This window comes from Eulemur rufifrons, chromosome 29 (genome assembly GCF_041146395.1).
Source record: "Eulemur rufifrons isolate Redbay chromosome 29, OSU_ERuf_1, whole genome shotgun sequence".
Taxonomy (NCBI): domain Eukaryota; kingdom Metazoa; phylum Chordata; class Mammalia; order Primates; family Lemuridae; genus Eulemur; species Eulemur rufifrons.
In genome coordinates this window covers 100,271,972-100,291,657 of record NC_091011.1, presented here as the reverse complement: position 1 = coordinate 100,291,657, position 19,686 = coordinate 100,271,972, and the positions used below count along the sequence as shown (strand labels likewise).

At 56.9% G+C, this 19,686-nt stretch overlaps 1 protein-coding gene across 1 annotated transcript in view; it reads left to right on the top strand.

Moving 5' to 3' along the window:
- PTPRN2 (protein tyrosine phosphatase receptor type N2) overlaps nt 1-19,686 on the top strand; it is a 484,073-nt gene that overhangs the window by 7,257 nt on the left and 457,130 nt on the right. The gene's annotated exons all lie outside the window — the stretch shown is intronic.

Sequence of the window (19,686 nt, the reverse complement as noted above, 5' to 3'; positions counted from 1 at the left end):
CGAGAATTATTAACGGTGTCACACGGTTTGGAGTTTGTGTCCCGTCATCCCTTCAAAGAGCTTAAAGCCCCGGAATAAAAGATACTCGGCTTACACAATACTTATGCAAATCTCTTACAAAAAGTTTCAGTGGAAAGTAGAATAAAAAGATAGTAAATACTCTTTTTTAGATATGCTAAATGCTTCTTTTGAAATATTTTATCTAATAAATCTATTTGTTAAATTTATTTATCACTATTAAATTTGTATTTTAATTAAAATTTAACAAATTTTATTTACTTAGTCAAATTTATTATATGATGAATGCAAAAGTCAGAACATGTCTTTTTGTATACTTGACATGTCTAGGTTGTACTTTCTGAAAAAATTTAATTTTAATTTTCATATTTTTTAGAGATAAGGTCTCACTCTGTCACCCAGGCTGGAGTGCAGTGGTGTGATCACAGCTCACTGCAGCCTCCACCTCCTGGGCTCAAGCGATCCTCCTGCCTCAGCCTCCCACAGTGCTGGGGTTACGGGCCTGACTACCGCACTCGGCCCCAGAGAGCACTTTTTCTGTGAGTTTTCTTTGCTGTGAGTTTGAGCATAACGAATCATTTTGATCACCTGAAAAAAGAAATATTTTTTAAGTGGAAAAACTGCTTTTCAAAGTAAAGATTAGAGTCTTAGCTTAGTCCCCTAAGAAACAGAATTTATTTATTTTCTAATGTCTTTTATAATTTTTGATAATACTGAAATTACTCTTGGTTATATCTGTTTTGTCTCTTTGGGAAGTAAGAGCTGGTTCTCAAAGGATATCTTGATTTATTGCTGTTCTGAGAAAATGAAAACGTGCAATTTTGCTAAAACTAAGATATTTATGTAGATGTGCCTATTTTTACTCCCCACTGGTTTGGGGAGAGTGAAATACAGATGTAAAATCCACCTAGGGTGTGGTCAGCTACGTTATTGGTGAAGTCAGTCAGTACTAAATGTTGAGCAGTGGTGTGTTTGGTCTAAGTCGGTACCGTCAGAGAACATACTCCGTGAATTCGGTGGTTTTCCTTAGGAACTCTGGAAGAGTGTCGGATATGCAGGGTACGACGGCAGAGGAGTGTCCCCAAGTGCTAACAGTGATCTCAGGGAAATGACACATCTTACAAAGACTGTAGACGATTACTCGGGGACCGGCCCCAAAATCAAAGCCTCATTTTGGGAGAGTCCACTCAGCTGCAGGTATCTTGTTACCATGCTCCAAATGTTGCAATTCTTCCAGGATGTGAAAAGATGCGACTTTTCTGTATAAAATGAATGAATAAACGGGGAAGATGCTGTCCATTGAAGAGAGGAGGGAGGGTCTTGTTCACTTGCAGCTGGGAGAGGAGGCTGCTGAGGCTGGGGGATCAGTGGGGTCACGCGGCTGCTCACCCCGAGACGCCTGGGGCAGCCCCAGCCCACAGAAGGGGCCAGTGCAGACAGTCACATGGTCCTCACCTGGGAGAGAGGAGGGGTTGGCTTACGTGGAGCGCACACCCTTGGTCCCAGCTGCTCGGGAGGCCAAGGCAGGAAGGTCGCTGGAGCCCAGAAGCTCCAGACCAGCCTGGGCAGCAGACGGAGACCCTGTCTTAAAAAAAAAAATTGTAGCAGAGCAAACTTAGACAGAAAGAAGTCCCGGCCTTCTCCGCATCCTCGGATTCTGGCCAGAGTGAGCTGGTCCTGTGGCTTCTGCCAGACACCGCCCCGGTGGTAGCCCAGCTTGCGCCCTCGGGACCCCCGAGGACCCTCCTGCCTCTGCCCCTCATGCGCTCTCACCAGTGGTGTCCGGAGCTCTGATGGCGCCAGCAGCAGCGATGTGCGTTATCACACACATACTCTTATCTATGAGTCACATGTATGCTCCACTGAACTCGTAGTATGTTTATTATAAAAAATTCAAGACCAATTCAGAAGAATGAGATGAAACATCAGTAATGATTGAAATATTTTGTAAAAGGTACAAAATTTCTTTGTACTCATGTTTCAGGTGCTTAGTTTTTTTGTTTGTTTTTTTTTTGTATATATATATATTTTTAGTTGTCCAGCTAATTTCTTTCCAGTAGAGACGAGGTCTTGCTCTTGCTCAGGCTGGTCTCGAATTCCTGACCCCGAGCGATCCTCCCGCCTCGGCCTCCCAGAGTGCTGGGGTGACAGGCGGGAGCCACCTCGCCCGGCCCAGGTGCTTCGTTCTTGAATGTCTTGAGTCTTGACGCACAGGACACGCTCCTGGTTACTGACGACCGTGTAGACCCGTGCTGCAGAGAGCCCGCAGGCTGATTTTAATCCTTTAGCTGCCTTCTTGTGGGTCTGGCTGAATCGCCATGCCTCCCCCCAAAGTGTGTCCGCGGAGCTCCCACCAGCAGTGTGGATTTCTGGGAGTTGTGTCGTCCAGTCCATGACTGCTTGGTGGGAGTCCCTTCAGACCCTGGGTCACATCGTGTGGGGTTCAAGTCCCTCCAGGCCACAGATCTCTTCCCGGGCCTTCCAGCCGCGGAGGGTCTGGAGCGGGTGTGCGAGGGGGTCCCCGCCGGGCGCGGTTCGTGCGGGGCTGGTCCAGGGCGGGCGTGTCTCGGTCTGTGCTCGGTGACTTTTGCTCAGCGAAGTCGGCACAGACTTTCAGCGCAGGGAGAGTCGCCGTCCGGTCTCACCAGTTTACAAGTAACTGACTTCCCAGTGCGGAGCTTCAGGCCCACACGCGGCGGCGACGTGCGTGACTTTCCCGGGCAGAGGCCGGGAGCCGGTGGCGGCTCCGCGTGCACCGGGGCCTGCGGCAAGGCCTGGCGGGCGGGCGCAGCCGCGTGTTCCCGCCCTGAGCTGGGGTCCCGTCCCCTCCTGGCTCCGGCTGGGTGTGACACTGTTGTGCTGACTGTTTTTAAACGTGGTGCCACGGGATGGCCGTTTCCACAAGTGACGTCGTCCCTTTTTGGAAATCGCTCCGCTGGGTCTGAAAACCCGTCCGGCTTCGGCGGCCCCGAGGGCGACGTTTCCCCGCACTTCCCCTCCCCCCGCACCCCACCCCCATCCCCCCCCCGCACCCCACCCCCTCCCCCATCCCCCCAGCCCCACCCCGCGCCCCCCACCCCCACCTCCGGGAGCGTCCGGGCTGCTCTACTCGCTGCACCTGCACGATGCGGGGAAACTCTCAGGCCGGTGGTCGGTGGTCGGTGGTCGGTGGTCGGTGGTCGGTGGTCGGTGGTCGGCCGGGGCGTCGGCGCAGCACGGCCGTGGGTTCCTGGGCCGCGTTTGTACGAGACAGAGACGAGACCCGCGTCCGCGCCTGCGCCTGGGAGGCTCCCGCCGCCGCCCCCCGCCTTCCGGTTCCTGTTCCGAGAACCTTTCACACCGCGCTGGCGACTGTTCTTCAGCTTAGAAAGCGTCAGGGTGAGACTTGCTGGTTTGGCTGGAATAAAGTCAGTCATTCCGGAAGTGGAAGCTCGTCCTTACCGAGGAGCCGCCGTCGGCACCGGGCGCGTCCCCGTCTGCGGGAGTGTCGGGCCGCAGACCCCGCCGGAGCGCGTGCCCTGCGGAGCCCGAGGGTTGGCGGCTCCCCGCCGAGGACACGGAGCCCGGACGGAACGAGGGGATCCCAGGCGGATCCGAGCGAGGGGTCGGAGCTCGGGTGGGGCCCCGAGGCCCAGAGTGGGCGCAGGGGACGGCGCGGCACCCTGGCAGCCCCGCTCGGGCGGTGAGGGCCGGGGTGTCCGCGGGGCAGAGCAGCCTCCCTGGGGCAGGTGGCGCCACCGCCGCGCCCGCCGACATGACACTCAGCCCCAGACAAGGCCCCGGGGCCGGGGTGACGGACGTGGGTCCTTCCCAGGGTCTTTGTCTCAGTGCGTGAAGTATGGGCTTTCCCCTGAGAGGGGCAGCTGGCCAGGTGCGAAACCTACTGTGCGCTAGTCACTGCAGACACCAGCAGGACACAGTCCCTGCCCTCCGGAACCTTCCCTGCCCCCAGGAGCTTCCCTTGGCCAAGGACACGTGTTTGGCACGGGAGCTGTGTGGGGCCAGAGAGGCGGGTTCCTTAAACAAACCTCCACGCTGGGCGCACCTGACCGTGCTCCCCCGTGACGGAGGCCAGGACTCGTGTGTCCCCCCGCTAGTCGGGGGTGGGAAGGGGCCCAGGCCGCTCTGGCCCTGCCTGTTCCACGGTCGAGAAGAGCCGCCACGCTGCCTTCAGAACCTGCCCGTCCCCTCAGCGGGCTTCCTACCTCATCACCTAGCGGGAGTTTCCACGACAACTTTAGGATGAGAAAGCGACCTTGCTGTTGTCACGGTTGACAAGCGTCCTGCAGGCCGGCGAGGGGCAGTGCAGTGTCCACGCTGCAGGCCTGAGGAGATGTGCCTGCCCCTCCCCCATCACCCGCAGGAAGCCACGATGACAGAAGGAAGGTCCCTGGGACCGGAGCAGAGCCCTGTGTGGGGACAGCTGTGGCTCTCGGAGCTGCAGGAACTTGAGCCAGTGGCCGTCACTTCCTCTCTCACAAAGTGGTGCTAGGTAGGGCATGGGTGGGGGAGCGCCACGTCGGGTGGCTGTCACCAGGCCTGGCCTGGCACTGAGCCTCAGTGTGGCCACTGGTGTTAGCGCTGTAGATGTGAGCACGGTCAGTGTAGCCATCGGTGTCAGTGCCATAGGTGTGAGCACAGTCAGTGTGGCCCCTGGTGTCAGTGCCGTGGGTGTGAGCACGGTCAGCGTGGCCCCTGGTGTCAGTGCCGTGGGTGTGAGCACGGTCAGCGTGGCCCCTGGTGTCAGTGCCGTGGGTGTGACCACGGTCAGCGTGGCCCCTGGTGTCAGTGCCGTGGGTGTGAGCACGACAGTCCCCTCCAAGACCAGGCTCAGTCCCCATCTGACAAGCTCGTTAGCGGGAGCCACATCCCTCGCCCCGTGGAGCTGGCGTGAACCTGGCGTGAACCTGGCGTGGACCTCCTGCCCCTCTCCAGCTCACCCCGTGCCTGACGCCCCCCCCGCCCCCCCCCCCGTTTGGTTGTCACTCGGGGAGGGAGCGTCTGAGATGCTTATCAACCTGGACCCTCTGAAACGTGTATCCTGAGAACAGCAGGCCGTAGATTTTCCCACTCCTGAGCCACACGGTGATTTTCAGCCCTGCTCCAAGACACTGTGAATTGCTGTCCCTGAGCAGATGGCGAGGGCCCCACAGCTGGTCTTGGAGGGAGAGTCCCCCAAACACCGAGGGCCTTGATGAGGATGTGGCGGAAGTTGAGCTCACACCTGGCACCAGGTGGTGATGTCTGGGGAAGGTGCCTGAAGACGCTGGTTTGACCAAGCAACACCTTGAAAGAGCAGAGGAGGCTGGTGCCCGGGGAGAGGATTGTCCCACCGTTCTGTCACCTCTCGGCGCCAAGGACAGACTCAGCCCAGCAGTCCTCAAGTGGGGATCCCGCACCTGCCGTCTTGAGCCCAGGCCACCTGGCCTCGTGCCGGGACCTCCACCGTCCCCTCCACCATCCCCTTTATCCTAGGTTTCCAGTTTGCTGGAGTGTATTGTTTGTAATGGTCTCTCATGATTCCCTGTGTTTCCATGGTCTCAGTGGTTATGCCTCCTTTTTCAGTTCTTATTTTATTTATTGAGGTCTTTTCTCTTTTTTTCTTAGTTATTCTAGCTAGAGGTTTATTGATTTTGTTTATCTTTTCAAAACACCAACTTTCTGTGTCATTGATCATCTGGGTTTTTTAGTGTCAATTTCATTTATTTCTTCTCTGATCTTTATTCTCTCTTTCCTTCTACTAATTTTGGATTTGGTTGTTCTTGCTGTTTGAGTTCCTTGAGGTGCATCATTAGGTTATTTGAAGTTCTATTTTTTTGATACAGGCATTATTGCTATAAACTTGCCTCTTAATACTGCTTTTTCTGTATCGCTTAGATTTTGGTATGTTGAATTTCTATTTTCACTTGTTTCAAGAAATTTTAAAATTTCCTTCTGAATTTCTTCATTGACTCATGTGTTTGTGTGTTTTCTGGGATTCTTCTTGTTATTGATTTCTAGTTTTATGCCATTGTGGTCAGAAAAGACACTTGATACGATGTCTACTTTTCTGAATTTGTTCAGACTTGTTTTATGGCCTGAGATAGGATCTATTCTGGAGAATGTTCCATGTGCTGATGAAAAGAATGTGTATTGTTAAGCAGCTGGGTGAAATGTTCTGTGAGTGTCAGGCCCATTTGGTCTAGTGTGTGGTTTAACTCCGATGTTTCAGTGTTGATTTTCTGTCTGGATGGCCTGTTCGTTACTGACAGTGGGGTGTTGAAGTCCCTACTGTTGTTGTATTGCAGTCTATCTCCCCCTTTAAGTCTATTAATGTTTGCTTTATATGCTTGGGAGCTCTGAATTTGGGTGCATAGATATTTATAATTGTTATATCTTCTTCCCGAAGTGACCTCTCTTTGTTATATAGTGACCTTCTTTGTTTCTTTTCACAGTCTTTGGTCTGTATTCTATTTTCTCTATATAAGTACAGCTACTCCTGCTCTTTTTTGGTTTGCAGTTGCATGTAATATCTTTTTCTATTCCTTCACTTTTCGGTTCATGTGCCTTTGTAGGTGAGGTGGGTTTCTTGTAGGCAGCATATATTTGAGTCTTGTTTCTTTATCCATTCAGCTACTGTTTTTTTTTTTTTTAACTTCAGGTAAGATTTAATGAAATACTGTTCATCTTTTGATAATGAAGTGAAAATGTGAATTAAGTACTGGAAAAAGAACTCACATACAATCTTTCAAATACCAGTGAAGCCTCTGAGATTATGCTGGCATTTTGGATGGATGGCGGAAGAGCAGCTGATTCCAGTAGTCCTGAGACTTCAATCCTTATTGTCGTTTGCAAACTTGCTCATAACCTGCTCACCACGCCACAGAATCACTCCACCATTGGAGAATGCAGTGGTATCAAACAATTTTACTTTTTTACTTCTAAGAGAATTTTGAAAAGCTATTAACTTCCTTGCACATTTTTAAATTGTGCATTGAAAATTTTTATTATAAGGGAAATATTTGCAAATGATGCAATTGCCATTGTATTATAAATATTGACATATTAAAATAAAAGAACTGTATCACTTTTTAAGATATGTTCAATGGCATACAAATGCAATTATCTATTAAAATATAATAGCCTATGTTAAAATACTTGAATAAAGCTCTTCTTAACAGTTGGAAATTTTATATCCCTCTTTTTCTCTTAGAGCTGTAATTTCCATTCCATTTTTCTCTGAGAAGTCATAATGCAAATAGCTTTATTGTTTATGTCCTTTATGGATCATTATTACATACCTCTTAAAAACATATCCATCCATTATTATAAATTTTTTTTGTTTATTTTATTTCAGCTTATTATGGGGGTACAAAAGTTCAGGTTATATATATTGCCCATGCTTCCCCAACCCCCCGAGTCAGAGCTTCAAGCATGTCCATTCCCCAGACAGTGCGCATTGCACTCATCATGTATACCTACTCTATGCTTTTTAATTGGAGAATGAATCCATTAATATTCAGTGTTATTAGTGATAAGTAAGGACTTACTACCGCCATTTTGTTGCTTGTTTGTGGTTGTTTTGTAATTCCTTTTTCCTTTCTTCCTTTCTTCCTGTCTTCCTTCATGGTTACGTGATTTTTTTTTTGGTAGTATGTTTTAATTCGTTAACTTTTATTTTTAGTGAATCTATTGTAGGTTTTTACATTGTGGTTACCATGAGGCTTACAAAAAACATCTCATAGATATATCAAGTTGTTTTAAAGAAACAACTTATCTTAGATCACAAAGGAAAGAATAGAAACTAAAAATGAAAATAAAAAACGCTCTATACTGTGACTCCATTCGCCCCTTGATTTTATAGTCTCTTTATATAAATACTTTTATATTACCTATCTCTTCACAGCTTGCTGTAGGTATTATTGTTTTTGATAGATTTGGCATTTGGGCTTGATAGTAGAATTATGAGTGGATTGCACACCACAGTTACAGTATTAGAGAATTCTGGGTTTGTCTGTGTCCTTAATTTTACCAGTGGGTTTTATGCCTCCAAATGTTTTATTTCTGCATGTTAGTGTTTTTTATTGGAGACTGAAGAACTCCCTTTAGAAGTTCTTGTAAGACAGCTTTGGTGGTGGTGAATTTTCTCAGCTTTGTTTATCTGGGAAAGATTTTATCTCTCCTTCAAATTTGAAGGGTAGCCTTGCTGGATACAGTATGTTTGAATGGTATTTTTGTTTTTGTTGTTCTTTCAGTACTTTGAAAATGTCATTCCACTCCCTCCTGGCCTGTATTGTAGTCACTGAGTAGTGAGTTGCCAGATGAATTGGAGCTCCTTTATATGTCATTTGCTTGTTTTCTCTTGCTGCCTTTAGGATCCTCTTTCTGTCCTTGGCTTTTGAGAGTTTGAGTATTCTATGCCTTGGGGTAGAATCTGTTTGTTGTTCTTTGACCTTCCTGAACCTGGATATTTGTATATATCTTTCTCAAGTTTTGGAAAGTTTTCTGTTATTATTTCTTTGAATAAGCTTTCTACCCCTTGCTCTTGCTGAGCTCCCTCTTGGATACCAATAATTCTCAGATTTGGTCTTCTGAGGTAATTTTCTTTACCTTGTAGGTGATCTTCATTCCTTTTCATCCTTTTAAAACTTTTTCTTCTCTGTGTATTTTTGGAAAGCCTGTCTTCGCACTCACTGATTCTTCCTCTGCTTGATCCATCCTCTACTAGATTTTTCAGTTCAGCAAATGTACTGCTCAGTTTTGAGTTTTCTGTTTGATTTTTAAAATTATTTCAATCTCTTTGTTAAATTTCTCTGACATTTCTGAATTGCTTTTGTGTGTTATCTTGGAGATCACCCAGTTTTCTTAAAACTGTTATTTTGAATTCTTGGTCAGAGAGCTCACATATTGCCATCTTGTCAGGGTTGGTCCCTGGTTCTTTGCTATGTCTGTTTGAAGAGGTCGTGGTTCCCTATTTGTCCTTGCTTCTTGTGGATGTACATATATGTCATTGCATTGAACGATTAGTTATTTATTTCAGTCTTCTCTGGCTTGTTTTGGTTTTTATTGGATGTATTTGCTTAGAGTTTCTTTGTAACTTTCCTGTTGATTTTCTTTCTTTCTTTTTACTTTTTTAATCCACTAGGTCACTGCCTCCTTTTTTGGTACTAGACGGTACCTCATGCCCAGGTTTGCCTTGGTTCTAGTGAGCACCCAGAGCACTGCCCGGCTGGAATGGGGACGTCCCAAAGGGATATCTGGGCAGTATGGGAAGGGTGGCTAGGGGTTCGTGCCCAGGGGACCTGGGGAAGGCACCTTCCACCACCTGGGGCTGCTGGACGTCCACTGTGATTTGGTGTCGCTGTGGCTGAGCTGCAGAGCACGGTCTCCAGGGCTGGGGAGGGGATGGTGTTCCCACCTCCGCCTTGTCCCTGGCTGTCCTCGGGGATATTTCTCCCCACGGGCACTCCCAGTGCTTCCGTGGGTGGAGGAGGCAGGGACAGGTCTCTGCCAGGGAACCCGGGATGGTGGGAAGCTGGGTGTCCACCTTGACCTCACTTTCCCAGTGTAGAAACCGTGAGTCGGGGGGATTGTCTGCATCTGTGGTGCCGGGCATATCTGGGGGCATCATGGACGTGGAAGTCGGATTCTTCACCGTCTGCTTAGCGTGTTTTCACTTCTCTGCGGCCCTAGGAGCTGTCTCGCCGTCATGACTGAGTCCGGGGATGTTACTGGCGATACCTGGGCTCTATTTACTTGTCTCTGGTTTTCTGCGGAGGGCGTGAGGCCAGCTTGCTTCCCTCCCGTGAGGTCTTACTTGTGGAATTGCCCTGCGGGTGTGGCTCCGTGGCCTAGTGAGTTAAGAATTGCTGAGATTTGGGGAGTTATACTATTCCTATTAATTTTTTAAAAGGATTGTAGCAAGATAAAATATTTTAATTACCGAACTGTGGGGAACCATCAAATCCCTGCACAAAGCCACCTAGAAAGTGGAAACTGTCCCAGGATCTGCTGGTGACATAGGAAAGCCAAGTTTCTCATGGTGGAAACGGGTTTTCTGGCTGGGGACAAGCTGAGCCTCAGGGGACACTGCGGCTGCGTGGCAGCGAGGGTCCGTCTTGCAGGGGGCAGCTGGGGCGGACTGTTCTGGGGGGGCTGGTGGGGCGATGGCAGCTCCAGGGTCGGAAGAGCCGTGATGGGAATCTCTGCGCAGCCCGGCCCCTCGGAGCGCCGGCTCCGGGCAGGTCCTCAGTCTGCTCCTCCCCTGTCCTCACCTGCCAGAGGGAGGCAGCAAGGACACTGGCGCCTGACGCCCCACTGAGGTCCCGGATCTTGCTGGAAGGAGCCCTCGGGCAAGCTTGGGTGCTGGGTGCTCAGCGGCTCGGGGAGGGAGAGCTTCCGCGGACGTGGAGGCGGGAACAAGGCGGCGCAGGTGGGCCGGGCCTGCTGGGGTGGTCGAGCTGTGCTTGTCTGCAGGGCCTGGAGGCCGTTAGCTGGGAAGTAAAATCGACTCTTCAAGTCAAGGGCTGGGTGAGGTGCCCTGAGACCCGGTGCTGTCCCTCTGGGTTTTCCTGCCAGCGTCACTCACAGGTTCCCTCCCTCCTGGGCAGGGTGGCCACGGGAGGAGGGGGACCTGGCCCATGAGCCGGGCACTGAAAATTTGTTTGCATTAAATATTTCCGGCACTTACTGCATTTGCAGGTAGGCCTCACACAGAACTATGATGTTTTTGGAAAATGCAGCACCTAACGCAAGATCATGTTTGTATCTGCATGTCCCCAAGTGCAAACATTATAATTTCAAATGTTCTGCGTCTTGGCAGAATTTTTTAGATGATGCAATTACCTGTCTTTTTTTATCATGTGTCAGGGGGTCTCTAGTTGCCATAGGAAGGGAAATAAAATACAAAATAAAAAACTCAGCGTCTGTGGCACATGGACCGAGAGGGCTGGACCCACAGTGACGATGGACGTGGGCGTGTCGGGGTCGGCGTGTGGGCAGGTGCGGTGCTGGGCGGGCAGCGTTTCCCTGGGCGGTTTCCTTTCCCCCACCCCCCCACCTTCCCACCCCCCCCACCTTCCCACCCTCTGGGCTGGGGTGGGAGGGGAGCGTGGGAGGCGGGCTCTGGGCGGTGAGCTCTGTGCTGGGCTGGGAGCGGCCACCCCAGCGGTGCCCCTCATTTCTCTGGGCCTCAGTTTTCTTGTTTGAAAAGCAAACAAACTGAACAAGACCAGAGTTTTTACAGTAGAAGATCTGTTCCTCAAACGAAATCTGATAAAGGCGTTCATTAAGAAAACAGTGTGGCTAGACGGTATTTTGAGAATAAGAGTTTTATACCAGCTGGGCATGGTGGCTCACGCCTGTAATCCTAGCACTCTGGGAGGCCAAGGCGGGAGGATCGTTTGAGTTCAGGAGTTCGAGACCAGCCTGAGCAAGAGCGAAACCCCCGTCTCTACTGAAAATAAAAGGAAATTAGCTGGACAATTAAAAATATATAGAAAAAATTAGCCGGGCATGGTGGCGCATGCCTGTAGTCCCAGCTACTTGGGAGGCTGAGGCAGGAGGATTGCTTGAGCCCAGGAGTTTGAGGTTGCTGTGAGCTAGGCTGATGCCACGGCACTTTAGCCCGGGCAACAGACTGAGACTCTGTCTCAAAAAAAAAAAAGAAAAGAGTTTTATACCATTTCCTTATTCCTCCCCCATCAGACTGGACACTCACGGGCTTTGGGGGTGAGGTTGAGAGCCCAGGGCCGAAGCCCCCAAAGGAGCCGCCCCCGGGGCCGCACTCCACCCCGCCTGTGTCCCCTGTCCTCCGGCAGCAGCACCCGCCATCGCGCAGAAGTCGACGCACTTCGATCCCAGTGACGCTCTGGCTTGTCCTCGGCGGTGGCCGTGGGAACGGCACAGAGTGCCCTGACGAGCGAATAGGCAGGACCCAGGCACAGGTTCGTCACCAGCACATGCCAGTGTTGCGTAAAACGTGGTTTTCAAGACCCTAATCGTTAATATTTGACAAATTGAGAAAAAAAATTAATATCAGAGAAGAAAGGTCGCGGGTTCCTGAGAGACGGGAGCAGGATGCTTGGGAGGCGGGAGCTGCGCTGGCCCCGGGCAAAGCCTCTCCTTGTGCTGCCTTCGCCCCACCGTGGGGACAGTGACGGGGAAGGGACAGTGCCCGGCCATCGTTTGTGTAGCTTTTTTATGACCCGAGATAAGAATAAGAAATCAATAAGGAAGAAAAAGTGCTCATTTCCCCCGATGGAAGCCTAGAAACACAGCCAGTTTTATTTTCTGTAAAAGCGATACCTCAAGCCGGACAGACAGTTTTTGTCTCCTATTCTTCCTTGGGGATCGTATGTGACAAACACATCAGTGTTAGTAATTAGCGCACTTGTGGGTCGTTTGTAAGTGGAGGCTGGTAACGGGGTGTTGCTTGTGTTCCAGGGTAGCTGAGACCAGCCCACACGTACGCTGATTTCCCTTCGGGCGGCTCTGAGCCGTCCTGGACTCAGCCGGGGGCGCCTGGGGCGGAGAGGGGGGCGGAGGGGGGGTCAGGGGGCGCCTGGGGCGGAGGGGGGGGCCGGGGGCAGAGAGGGGGGCAGGGGACAGGGGGTGCCTGGGGCGGAGAGGGGGGCAGGGGGTCAGGGGGGCGCCTGGGGTAGAGAGGGGGGTGGGGGTGCCTGGGCCGGAGAGGGGGGCGGGGGGTGCCTGGGGCGGAGAGGGGGGCGGGGGGGGGGCCAGGGGGTGCCTGGGGCGGAGAGGGGGGCGGGGGGGGCCAGGGGGTGCCTGGGGCGGAGAGGGGGGCGGGGGGGGCCAGGGGGTGCCTGGGGCGGAGAGGGGGGCGGGGGGGGGGCCAGGGGGTGCCTGGGGCGGAGAGGGGGGCGGGGGGGTGCCAGGGGGTGCCTGGGGCGGAGAGGGGGGCGGGGGGGGGCCAGGGGGTGCCTGGGGCGGAGAGGGGGGCGGGGGGGGGCCAGGGGGTGCCTGGGGCGGAGAGGGGGGCGGGGGGGGCCAGGGGGTGCCTGGGGCGGAGAGGGGGGCGGGGGGGGGCCAGGGGGTGCCTGGGGCGGAGAGGGGGGCGGGGGGGGCCAGGGGGTGCCTGGGGCGGAGAGGGGGGCGGGGGGGGGCCAGGGGGTGCCTGGGGCGGAGAGGGGGGCGGGGGGGGGCCAGGGGGTGCCTGGGGCGGAGAGGGGGGCGGGGGGGGGCCAGGGGGTGCCTGGGGCGGAGAGGGGGGCGGGGGGGGCCAGGGGGCGCCTGGGGCGGAGAGGGGGGCGGGGGGGGTCAGGGGGCGCCTGGGGCGGAGAGGGGGGCGGGGGGGGCCAGGGGGCGCCTGGGGCGGAGAGGGGGGCGGGGGGGGCCAGGGGGCGCCTGGGGCGGAGAGGGGGGCGGGGGGGGTCAGGGGGCGCCTGGGGCGGAGAGGGGGGCGGGGCGGGTCAGGGGGCGCCTGGGGCGGAGAGGGGGGCGGGGGGGGTCAGGGGGCGCCTGGGGCGGAGAGGGGGGCGGGGGGGGGGTCAGGGAGCGCCTGGGGCGGAGAGGGGGGCCGGGGGGGGGGGGTCAGGGAGCGCCTGGGGCGGAGAGGGGGGCTTCAGGGCTCCCTCAGCTTCTCCAGAGCCGCTGCCCCGAGGTTCTTTCTGGACTCTCAGTTGTGGCAACTTTAGCCAGTATTTTAATTTTCTTTAATTCTCTTAGCTAAACCTTACATGAGTTAAATAGTGTCCATACCTTGGTGGAGTTACCGCGAGATTTTGCAGAGAGCTGGTGAGACGGCGGCCAGGTGGCTGTGGAGTGAGTTCCCTGCCGGGGACGGGGTTCTCTGCAGCTCGCTCTGTGGGCTGCCGTGGGCTGTGTCCCTGTCGGGGGCTCGGCGGGGACACAGCGAGCCCACGCCCCGCGGCAGTGTCTGGCGGAGAGCAGGGCAGGTTCCAGCTGCAGCAGCACTGGCTTTGCTGGCACTTTGGCTTTAATTTTAGAAAACGAGTTATGTTTGTAGGGCTCTGGGCAGGTCAAAACCCCATGCGCTAAATGCACCAAGTGGCTCTGCAGCCCGGAGTTCTCAGGGTGACAGCGCCCGGCACCGCTGACAGTAAAGAGGAGCCAGGGAGCTCGAATGTCACTTTGAAATTTATGACAAACCTTTGCCCTATATTCTCGAAAGGGGAGTCAGAGAAACTGATTTAGGGAGTGCCCTGTGGCCGCCAGGCCGACAGCCGTGGCCTTTACTTGGATGCTTCGTGGTGACTGGAAGGACCTTTGCGCCTTAGGGCCAGCGCTGAACTTGAACCGTGGCATTGCCCACGGGTGGCTGTGCAGCCTCAGACAGATCACTTAACCTCTCTGGGCCTCAGTGTCCTCACCTGCACAAAAGGGGATTCCTAACTGTCAGGGTTTTGTGCGGATTAAGTGAAGTAATTTATGGGAAGCGCCTATGTGCTTGGAACTCAGTGAAGACTCGGTAAATGGCACATGTTGTTACCAGATGTCAGAGCGTGTTGACCTCGGTAACCCGCAGTAAAAGCCCAAACTGAAGTCGTAACAGCACAGGTAGACGGACGCCCCGAGAACTTGCTGTTTATTCCAAATCGAAGGACAGACGTGTGGGGTGCTAAAGGCGGAAGAGCCCTGGGTGGTGGCAGGTGTGGGCATCCTTGGTGCAGAGCCGGCCGTGGGGCTGGGGCGGCCGCGCTCCGCCCTGCACTCCCAGGTCCCGGCTGGGCCGCGGCGAACCGCGTGCTGCCTGGGTGCCCTCGGCGCAGCGGCAATGCCCGAGGTCCCTCCTGAGGGCACGCGTGCTGGGGGCGCGGGCGGGAGCCATCCGGGGGGAGCTCCCACGGCAGTGCTCGCTCTCACAGGGCGCGGGTGGGGGAGGCGCCAGCCCAGGCTCCGGCCCTGCAGACCCAGCCCAGGCGCAGGCTCTGGGCTCCGCACAAGCCCTGGGACCAGGGCCCCAGCAGGGCAGCTCCGGGGGACGTCGGTTGCAACCTGCTCCAGTGGGGACACCCAGCCAGTGGGGACACCCGGCCAGTGGGGACACCCGACCAGCGGGGAGACCCGGCCAGCGGGGAGACCCGACCAGCGGGGACACCCGACCAGCGGGGAGACCCGACCAGCGGGGAGACCCGGCCAGCGGGGAGACCCGACCAGCGGGGAGACCCGGCCAGCGGGGAGACCCGACCAGCGGGGACACCCGACCAGCGGGGAGACCCGACCAGCGGGGAGACCCGGCCAGCGGGGAGACCCGACCAGCGGGGAGACCCGACCAGCGGGGACAACTGACCAGTGGGGGACACCCGACCAGCGGGGAGACCCGACCAGCGGGGACAACTGACCAGTGGGGGACACCTGACCAGCGGGGAGACCCGACCAGCGGGGAGACCCGGCCAGCGGGGAGACCCGACCAGCGGGGACACCCGACCAGCGGGGAGACCCGACCAGCGGGGAGACCCGGCCAGCGGGGAGACCCGGCCAGCGGGGAGACCCGACCAGCGGGGACGCCTGGCCAGTGGGGAGGCCCGGCCAGCGGGGAGGCCCGGCCAGTGGGGAGACCCGACCAGCGGGGACGCCTGGCCAGTGGGGAGACCTGGCCAGCGGGGAGGCCCGGCCAGCGGGGACGCCCGGCCAGCGGGGACGCCCGGCCAGCGGGGACACCCGGCCAGCGGGGAGGCCCGGCCAGCGGGGACACCTAACCAGTGGGGACACCCAGCCAGCGGGGGCACCTAACCAGTGGGGACGTGCTGCTGCTGCAGCCTCTTGGGCATTGGCCCTCCGTCCCCAGCCTCGGGGGCAGCACTGTCCCTGTGCTGTGTTAGTGACGTGAGGACGACAGTCCAAGCCACACTGGACTGTTTGGTCCCGACTGGTCACAGCTGTGGGAAGCCGAGTGTCCCCGAGCAGACGCCGTGGACAGACAGGCTCCGCTGTGACCCCCGGAACTGAAGGGGCCCTTCGTGTCCCAGGGCAAAGCCCTGGCTGTGCTCCCTGCTCAGAAGGGACCTCGAAGCGGCCTCTCCTCTGTCCTGGGGGTCAGCGCCGCGTCTTCCGGGACCCGCAGTCGGAGACAGGACGCGGGAGCCGGGAGGGGCTGCCTGCCCGGGCGTCCCGCGGAGACACGCGTGCACCCGTGACGGCAGCGACCCCGGGACCCCAGGGAGACTTTGAGGCAAGTGGCCCATTGTGGGCTGAACAACCGATGCTCGTGTCCCAAGGCGCCTAAACTGTGACTATGGCTAATGGCAAATCAATATCTTAATGTATTTGACTAAATATTTGAAAAGAGTCTCAGGCTCGTTTGATTTCATAGTCGTATTTTTAGATGAAATTTGAAGAAAACGTGCCAGTCTCCTTGCTCGTTACCAGCGTGGGTCTCTGCAGTCTCCGTGGACCGTCACACTGGCGTCCGGGACATTGCTGTTCCCGAAACACTTCCGAACCTGCGGGTTTGGGTCCCTCAAGGGAGGGGTGAAGGTGGCCCTTCCCGTCCCGCAGTGGGAACGCTGAGCTCAGCAGGCCGTGGGTCGTGTCTGGGATCTCGGGGGCGTCACCTCGTGTGAGTTCCCTCACCTGTGAAACGGGTGACACGCCCAGTTCCCGGCTCGTGCGGAGAATCCCTGGGGGGCACCACCCGGGGCAGGTCGGCGCCCCCCGCCCGCCACGCGGCCCCTTCCTGTGTGTGGGGGGCACAGGCGTGTCTGGCGCAGAGCGTGGCCGAGGCTTGAGCCGCCAAGGACTGTGGCGTCGCCGTCCCGCGGGCGGGTGCTGGCGTGTCCGCGTGTGGGGGCCGCGAGGCGCGTGCCTGCGGGTCTCCCCGGGCAGCTCAGCGTGTGAGAGACGCCACATGAATTAATTAAAATACACGGTTTCAGGAGTGACAGGAGTCACAGAACTCGAAACTTTGTCTTTTTCCTTTGGAAGTTCGCACTCGTGCCCTCCCGGGTGACATGAACGCACGCGGCCACCGGGCACGCGGGGCCGTGGTCGGTGGGTCCCCGGGGACGGTGCCACGCGGACCAAGCACAGGCGTCTGTGGCCACGCGTCGGCCGTGGGGAGCAGAACAGCCTGGAAATAGCCCCACAGTGGGCGCCCGGCCCTGGCTGGGGTTTGTGACGCACAGAAAGTGCCTCAGCGTTTTCCTGAAAAGAAAGCGATTTCCGGGCAGGGGCCTAGACAAGCGTCCTGATTCTGAAGATGCTCGTGGTGGGGTTTAGCTGCGTCCGGACGGGACCCGCGCGGCCGGCAGGGACGGAGATCACGGGTGTCCTACGCACGGCAGTGCCTGGGAACGGGGTTTTGCGTCCAAAGCTGGAGAAAGAAATTATGATCAAAGCCAACATGTTCTCTCTAGTGCGGTGGCTCCTCAGCATTTTAAAATGCAGTTGTGCTACTGGAATTTGAAAGGACAAACTACGTTTACGGGGTCAAGGTGAAACTGCGAGTGTCACGGGAAAGGGACATTCAGGAGTGAAACGAAGAGACCCAGTGAGAGCTGAGCTGGGAGCTGGTGAGGAGCCGCTGAGGGCAGCTGAGGCTCCTGCTCGAGTCTACGCGAGAAACGCGGCTCGCAGGGCGGCCGGGGGCCCTGTGCTGGCAGCGTGGCCTGGCGTGCCTCGTCCCCACCCACAGCACCCGCCGTCCCTGCTCCAAGCCGCGCCGAGGCCTGTGCGTCCCGCGTCCCCGGCCTGACCCTGGCTCCTGGGCCCCTAGGTCCCCTGACCCCCTGGGCCCCTGGGTCCCCTGGCCTGTCTGCTCTGACCCAGTGGAGCCTCAGCAGGCACCTGGGGAAGGCAGGACCACCCTCCTCCTCCTCGATCCCTCCGAGACGCCCACCTGGCCCGTCCTCGGGCCGGTCACTGCTTCCTGCCAGTCCACGCTCTGCGGGACTCGGCTTCCCCCCTGGGCCTTGGGGCTCAGGGCGCCCCCCCTGGCGTGCCTGTACCACGGCTCCTCACACCCCGGACGGTCCCTCTGCTAGACTGTTCCGAGCAGCCCCTGCTGTGGGGAGACGTCCTGAGCTGCAGACCACCTGCCCCTCTGGGGAAGGGGCCCTGGCGGTGCCTCCGGGCGGGACACGGGCTGTGCCCCCGGCCTTGGCGTGGGCTGCTCGGTGGAGCGCCAAGCGATGCTCTCGGGGTGGTTTGTCTCTGGGATGTTCCTCCTGCCTGCAGGCAGCAGTGGAAGTTCCTTCGAAATACCAGTTCCCGAGCTTTTTTTTTTTTTTTTGGAGACAGAGTCTCGCTCTGTTGCCCAGGCTGGAGTGCAGTGGCGTCACCGTAGCTCACGGCAACCTCAGACTCCTGGGCTCAAGAGATCCTCCCGCCTTAGCCGCCCAAGTAGCTGGGACTACAGGTGTGCACCACCATGCCTGGCTAATTTTTCTATTTTTAGTAGAAACGGGGTCTCGCTCTTGCTCAGGCTGGTCTCAAACTCCTGAGCTCAAGCAATCCTCCCGCCTCGGCCTCCCAGAGTGCCCCCCTCCCCTCTGCCCCTCCCCTCTGCCCCTCCCCTGGGCTCTGCTGGGGCCGGTGGGTGCAGCCTGGGTGATCCAAGGCGCCTGGTGGGTGCGCACAGGCCGGCGTCCCCCTCTCCCACGCTGGGTCTCTCCTGCCGGAGCCTCGGGGTCACGTGTCTTCCCACTTCTTTCCCTCTGACTCTGCTTAGGCGAAGACCTAGGATGTGGCCGAGGGTGAGAGTGCGCCTGCCCGCGGGTGCCCTGGGTGGTGGCGGTGACTTTCTCGAGTGTCCGCTGGCTGGAAGGCGGAGGTCAGCTCAGCACAGCTCCAGGGGGTGGGGCGGGAAGGACCCCCCTTCCCCAGCTCCCAAGCTAACCCCGCCCCAGGGCGCCTGCGTGTGCTACAGGATTCGGGATTCGGGATTCGTGGCCCCAGGGTGCGCCCCACGCAGAGCTCTGAGAAGTTGTCTCCTTGGGGCTGGGCACACTCCGTCCACAGAGAGCTGAGGGAGGAGCCAGCAGGAGGAAGGGGTGGCATCTGGGTCTGGCAGAGAGGTGGCCAGGGGACGGTGGGGCTGGGCCCATGGGCCCAAGGTCCCTGCAGAACGTGTCACAAAGGGGACGTGCTAGACGGGGGTGTCCGGAACCCTCAGGCTCAAGCCATGGGCCTCCTGTGAGGTTGCTGTGGGGCGAGGCATCACTCTGTGGTGGGTGGGCTGGGGCGTGTTGGGGCATGTTAGGGCATGTTGGGGCATGTTAGGGCGTGCCAGCGTGGGTCCTGGCGGGGAGAGATTAGCAAAGATTGAACGTCAGGCGAGGGAGGGTGGGCAGCCGTCGGCCACTGTGCGGCCCGTGGCCGTCAGGAAGGCGCGGGACAGAGGAGCACGCACTGTAACATCCCTGCGATACATTTAATCAAGCAGAGCAATAATTAAACTGCGCTATTAGCGTCCCGTCCCTGAGCACCGCGGGAGGCAGCACAGAGCGGCTGCCCCGGCACGGGGGGGGTCCCAGGCTCTCTTCCTCCTGCGGAGCGTGGACGCCCCCACAGGTGACCCGATTCTCACCACGCGGTGGTTTCGCCCGGCTGCGGTGGCGAAGCGTCACACCTGGGCGTCTTCAGCAGACGGTGACGCTCAGGGCCCTGGAGTTGGGTCTGAGATCACGGTTCTCTCTGCGGCTGCGAGGGAGAGAATGTTCCGGGCCTCTCTCCACTCGGGAGGTTTGCTGGCCACCTTGGGTGGTCCGT